We start from the raw sequence: 6,000 nt of genomic DNA on the forward strand, positions 1-6,000 counted from the left end.
ATTTAGTCAAAATCCTTAATCTTTTGGTCTTAATCTGACCAATAACCTTCATTTTATTGTTCATATTAAATTAACACATTTTATGAAATCTGGAATTATTTGTACTGTAAAATATTACTAATAAATTTATAACACTTGTTTGAAATAATATTATGTTATGCAATTAGTTTCACATTGCGTCACTGGTGTTACATTGCGTCACTGGTGTTACTGATTGGCATATTGCTGTTCTGGCATCAGAGTGCCCAGTTTCATAGAACATGTTTTTTTGTTTCTACGTAACTGTTGTTGCATTCATTAGGAAGCATTTTAAGGATATGATCATTCAATTTTGATCACTTAACTTCAATTATTTCTAATGTTACAACAAAAAACACAATGGTAGAAATAGAAAAATGTCACACAATAAAACTTTACACATCCCTGTTTAAAGTAAACGATTACTAATCAAGAACATTTCTTAATATTATCATCAACTTTGCCTGTCTTTGATTATATATGAAAATTAAGTAGTCAAATAACATTCTGGAAAGCCTCAATTGTCATCTAAAATATAGGTAACACCAGTGACAAAAAGGCAGCACAATAATTTTTTTATGTAATGTAGTAAAAATATAAAAATACATTAAGCTGTCATTTAAGTTGATTTATAATGTTAAGAGGTTAACTATTATCTGACTAAGATTTGGTATTTAAAAAAAGAATTACTTTTTTTTAAATTGTCTGTTCAAAAAGCCACCATTTTCGTAGAATGACCCTTACACGTAACCATACGCGATTCACATTAGCACTAGCTACTTACACTCTGATTCTAGTTCATCTTGTTCTGAGCCGTAATCGTACAATATTCATCACTGCAGGAAAATATCTAACTAACGAGATTTTAAGTAACATGGAGACAAAACCTTTTTTGGTACTCCACGTAGATCATAAACCCTTGAATATATAAACAACTCAACGGAATCGGTTAAGAAATGTAAACGCTAAAGTGCTTTTTAACCAGAAAAGCCGCGGCTCCACCGTTCACTTGCGTTTGTTTACAGGCGAATCATTACCTCCCCAAGATGGAGGCGAGTTGGCATGTAGCAGCAACGTTCTGACGCAGACAATGGGGCGTCTATGTATATATGTCAATAGAGGGTTTTCACCGACGTCACGTTCTGCGCGGTAGCCCGGATGCGCGGCCATTGTGGAGGCACTCGGTGTAAACAAACTGAACGGAGTGCAATGGAGTATTGTGCGCTTTGGATACTTTACGTGAATGTAACCATGTCTAAACAACCAAAAAGCTCATCAAATCACGTCTAAAATGCAAAGGCATAGAGGAAAGGACTTGGACCACAAGAAAAGGCACAATATTTCGAGAAATTACGATTTATTGGCGGTGCAGATCCCTACGAGTTAGCTCCCTCTTCTTGGATCCGTGACGACCCGGTGATTCTTCCTTCAGTTGCATATCCCGATATAGTCAACAACGTGGTTTTCTCGCCTAGCCTATACACAGCGGAAGACCTTAAATCTTACAAAGGTTTGGAGGCCTATAGCCAGATGGTGTGTGGATGGGTGAGGGAGACGCAGTACCAAGTTATCAACGACCGTTGTGTTGTGAAGGCCAAAGTAAGTAATGCAATAACGTCTTTAGCCGACCTAACCTTAACTGTATGACATCATTGCGATATTCAAGGTGTAGCCAAGTGACTCTCAAATGTGTTTTTTTCCTCGTAGATCTTGGTTGAACATTGCCAACCACAAGTACCTCCTTTCCTTTGATAATCTCTGGCATTCTTCTCTCTGGTTTTTTAATAACTTTTGGAAGTCGATAATATTCCAAATGTTTTTCTCGATCTGTCCTATTGGTACAACCTGAAACACGGCAATAATTAACAATTTTCCTTGACGACGTTCGGTATAAACTTCAGTGCCTGTGCTTTGTTGTGATGCGGAGTGCCTCCAAAATGGCGACTTCCGGTCTGATGACGCGTTGTGAAAACCCTCTATGGACTGAAGATCGCTTTTTATTGAGCTGCGCACCAAACTTAACAAAGACAGTGAAAAAGAAAACTTAAGTGACAGCCTTTACTTATTCATTGTGAAATACATTTATATTGGTTGTTACTGGATTTATAAAGGGCCAATTTTGCTGTAATGATCGAGCCAAGTAATGACAGAAAAAGAAAGGAAAAGGCTAACCGCGTTCTTGCTAACAAAGATCAGAACGTGCTCATCGATAACTGCCACAACTACGCTATACCGTTGGATAATCCACGAGAGGAGGGCAAGGCCGCCTACTTTGTCGGCGGTAGAGGCTTTATCAATGGCTCAGAAATAAACATTTCTTAGAAATCCTATCCCATCAAAAAATCCCATCATGTATGATCAGGTAACTCACACTGTTAAGTAACGGATCTTTGTGCTATTATAAATGTTTTAATGATCAGATATTTTGTTTACAGTCCCAAGAGGAACACTTAAACTTCTCTGATACGAACTCAGGCCTTTAATTTCCAAGATGCCTATTTAAAGAGGCATAATATGTCTGTGCTGCTTTATATAGAGCCACTTTGGTTTGGTTCATAAAAGTCATTTATGTTGACTTGTTTTTTCAAGTCTAGTTTACGAAACCCAGTTATCGTATATGCTTTTTTTTTCACAAAAACAGGTGTTGATGGTGCAGAGCTCAGTTCCCTATAGCTCACGTTCACAGTTCCCACGAGTGTCTCAACGCTTCTAGCTGTTGAGCTTTTTTGTTTTTATTGTAATGTTTTTGTCTATTGTTTCTCTTAATGCTAGGGGGTTACGAAACAATCTGAAACGCAAGGCCTTGTTTTTATTTGCCAAACAACAACAAACTAACTTTTTTTTTTTTCAAGAGTCACACTCAATTCCCTCCGATGTAAATTTTTGGAAATCACAATGGGGCAAGACACTTGGTTTTCCCATGGCTCAGAGCGTTCCGCTGGGGTCACAGTACTGAAGAACTCCTTTGGGGGTAAAACTCTACATGCAGACTATGATCCCTCTGGGCACTTTATTTTACTTATGATAAGTTGACAATGACACCACATTTATTACAGTAAACTTTTATGGGTACAACACCAAACATGAGAATGATGAATTGTTTGAGTCCATAGAGAGGTCCTTGCTTCATTGGTTATCAACATTTCCTAATGCCTTATTGCTAATTGGTGGCGATTTTAACATCGCAATGGATAATTCATCTGATAGATGGCCACCAAGTCGGACAACCAATCAAAATATTGGACTCATTCAATTTATTGATAAATTTGACCTTGTTGACATATGGAGGGAGAAATTTCCTGTTGACCGTTCATTCACATAATGAACGGTCATTATGTGACAGTAATAAAACTGTCTCCAGGCAGTCCAGGATAGATTTTTGGCTGATCTAAAAGTGTATTGACTTTGATTGTGTTTCTACAAACATACTTACCACTCCCCTCACAGACCACAGAGCCATATACCTAGATTTAAAGCTAGATTCCTTTGATACTAACATACGTAGCGCCTCCTACTGGAAGCTGAATAGCTCTTTGCTGAACAGTAGCATTGTGAAGTTTGAGGTGAACAAACTGCTTTCACATTTCTGGACACAGGCCTGTGTAGAAAAGTCTTACTGCAAAAACTGGGAGCTCTTTAAATTTGAGATTTCTAAATATTTCAGAAGGTACAGCAGTGTCATTGCCAAGTCAAGAAGGGCTGAGGAGGATCAGGTTGTGGTTAAGATTGCTTCCCTCTCTCAGAGGTCACCTGATAGCCTGTCAGAAGAAGAAAGGATGGAACTGGTGGAGTTACAAAGCAAACTTGATGACATATATAGTTTAAAAGCAAAAGGTGCATTTAATAGATCTAGGAATAAATGGCTTGAGGAGGGAGAACAAAATTCTTATAACTTCTTTAAACTTGAGAAATCACAATCTATAAATAACACTATTCATAAACTAAATATTGATGGTATTATTACAGACGATCAAAAAATTATAGCCAACTATTGAAGTAAATTTTACAGGAATCTTTATAGCTCTAAGTATTCCCCAGAATCTAAAGATGTATTTTTTGACTCTTTGTGCAATGTTAGCTCCCTTAAACTGTGTGAGGAACCCTTTACCGTTGTGGAAATAGTTGAATCGATTAAACATTTAAAGACCAATAAATCCCCAGGTACCGACGGTCTCACATCAGAATTGTATACATTATTTCATGGCCCCCTTTCTACTTGAGGTTTTCTCCGAGAGTATCAAAAACAGTGTTCTACCACCTACTATGACACAAGGGTTAATTGCCTTGATCCCCAAACCTAAAAAGGATGTACTTCTTATTGACAACTGGCGTCCTATATGTCTTCTTAATAATGATTATAAGATTTTAGCCCTATTACTTGCAAAGAGAATTAGGGAAGTCTTAGACTCAATTATTGACGAGGCACAATCTGGATTTATGAGAAACAGGCAAATTCAAATATTATATATGGAATAATTGAGACATATTGTACAAAAACAAATCTTTATTTTTAGAATATTGGGTTCAAAATAACATACTATTGGTGAGTCAACTTGTTAATGAGGAGGGCTGTCTTCTGAGTTATGAGGAGTTCTTATTACTTTACAAGATCCCTGTCACTCCTAAGGATTTTGCAATTGTCATGGATGCCATCCCCTCAGGTGTTGCACTATTATTTAGGAATGTGTTAAAGGGGCAATTGACTGTTTTTTTTGGGTATTTCACACTGTTCCTTAAGGTCTCCGAATAGGGTGTGTAACATTGGTTGGGTTGAAAATGGCCCGGGTGCTGTTCTATGCCCTCTGACAGATCCTCTGAAATGAAAATGGGATGGGAAAAATGGGAAAAAACACTAGCTTTTCTCCTTTTATGGTATGCTCATTAATATTTAGATAAGCTGCGCGCTGATGGTTGGTTATCAACGAGTGAAGCTGGGAGCAAAAACGCAACACGGCCAACAGCAGCACTCGCTGAAACACCGAAGTTGGAGACTTGAAATAAAAACGCGCAAATAAATCCATTGTGTCTACACAACACTGTTTTCAACAGATTGACTATATATCATTTGAAATGATAACATTACTTGTTTCCACTTCTGTTGTTGAAGCAAACTGGATTGACTTAGGTGGGTAGAACGTTAGGCTACAGCTTAGCAACCAAACCATATCGTGATTCTACTCGGCTTCAGTTAGCTAGCTAAGCTAGCTCTAGATATCTTGCTGTAAAATAACATGACAAAGATCTGGACAAACATGCATCGTGAATTGTAGATTTTCATTACACAGGTTATTTATTTGAATGAAACACAGTCAGGAACATGAATCAACGTTAGCCCCATTGCCAATAAACTAGGCTAAATTATCACACATTCTATGCTCTTGCGTTAACAAGCAAGCTAAACTTGTTTACATGCCTACAGTCTAGGTGTTACTAGTAACAGTTACTAGCAATGCTAACGTATCCTGTATCTAAAACCTGCCTTTCTCCAGTTCTTTCAAATAGATTATCTAGACAGGCGTTAGCAATAAGCCAGACTGCAGTTCGTTTTCTGGCTATTTTTCGGAAGCTTCCCTTCTAATGCCGACTACAGCTAGTCTAGCTAGAGTCATTTGATGTGTGTAGAAACGTATTTAGCATTCTACCTGGTATGCTATATCCAGGAAACGTTAGCATTGCTAATAACTGTTAGCACAACATCATACTGTCCTTATAGCTTGCGGTTGCAATGAGCATACGGTTGGAACAGCACCTCTTTCCAGGTTCAGCTTCCTAGCATATCCTGCTTGAAATTGTCCAAGGTTGTCAAAACTGTCTTGGGTGAAATGTTCAGAGCAAATGAATGAGTGTCGAACTTCGCCGGGATCTTCTCATAGACAACAGCAGCCATGCCTGTTGAATGTTTGGCTCCTTGGGAAGACTGTGAGTGTTAGCCTTCCCTATACAGCCTGGAACACAGCATTTTACGAGATTCTTTTTGAGATT

This window comes from Hypomesus transpacificus, chromosome 17, assembly GCF_021917145.1.
Source record: "Hypomesus transpacificus isolate Combined female chromosome 17, fHypTra1, whole genome shotgun sequence".
NCBI lineage: Eukaryota > Metazoa > Chordata > Actinopteri > Osmeriformes > Osmeridae > Hypomesus > Hypomesus transpacificus.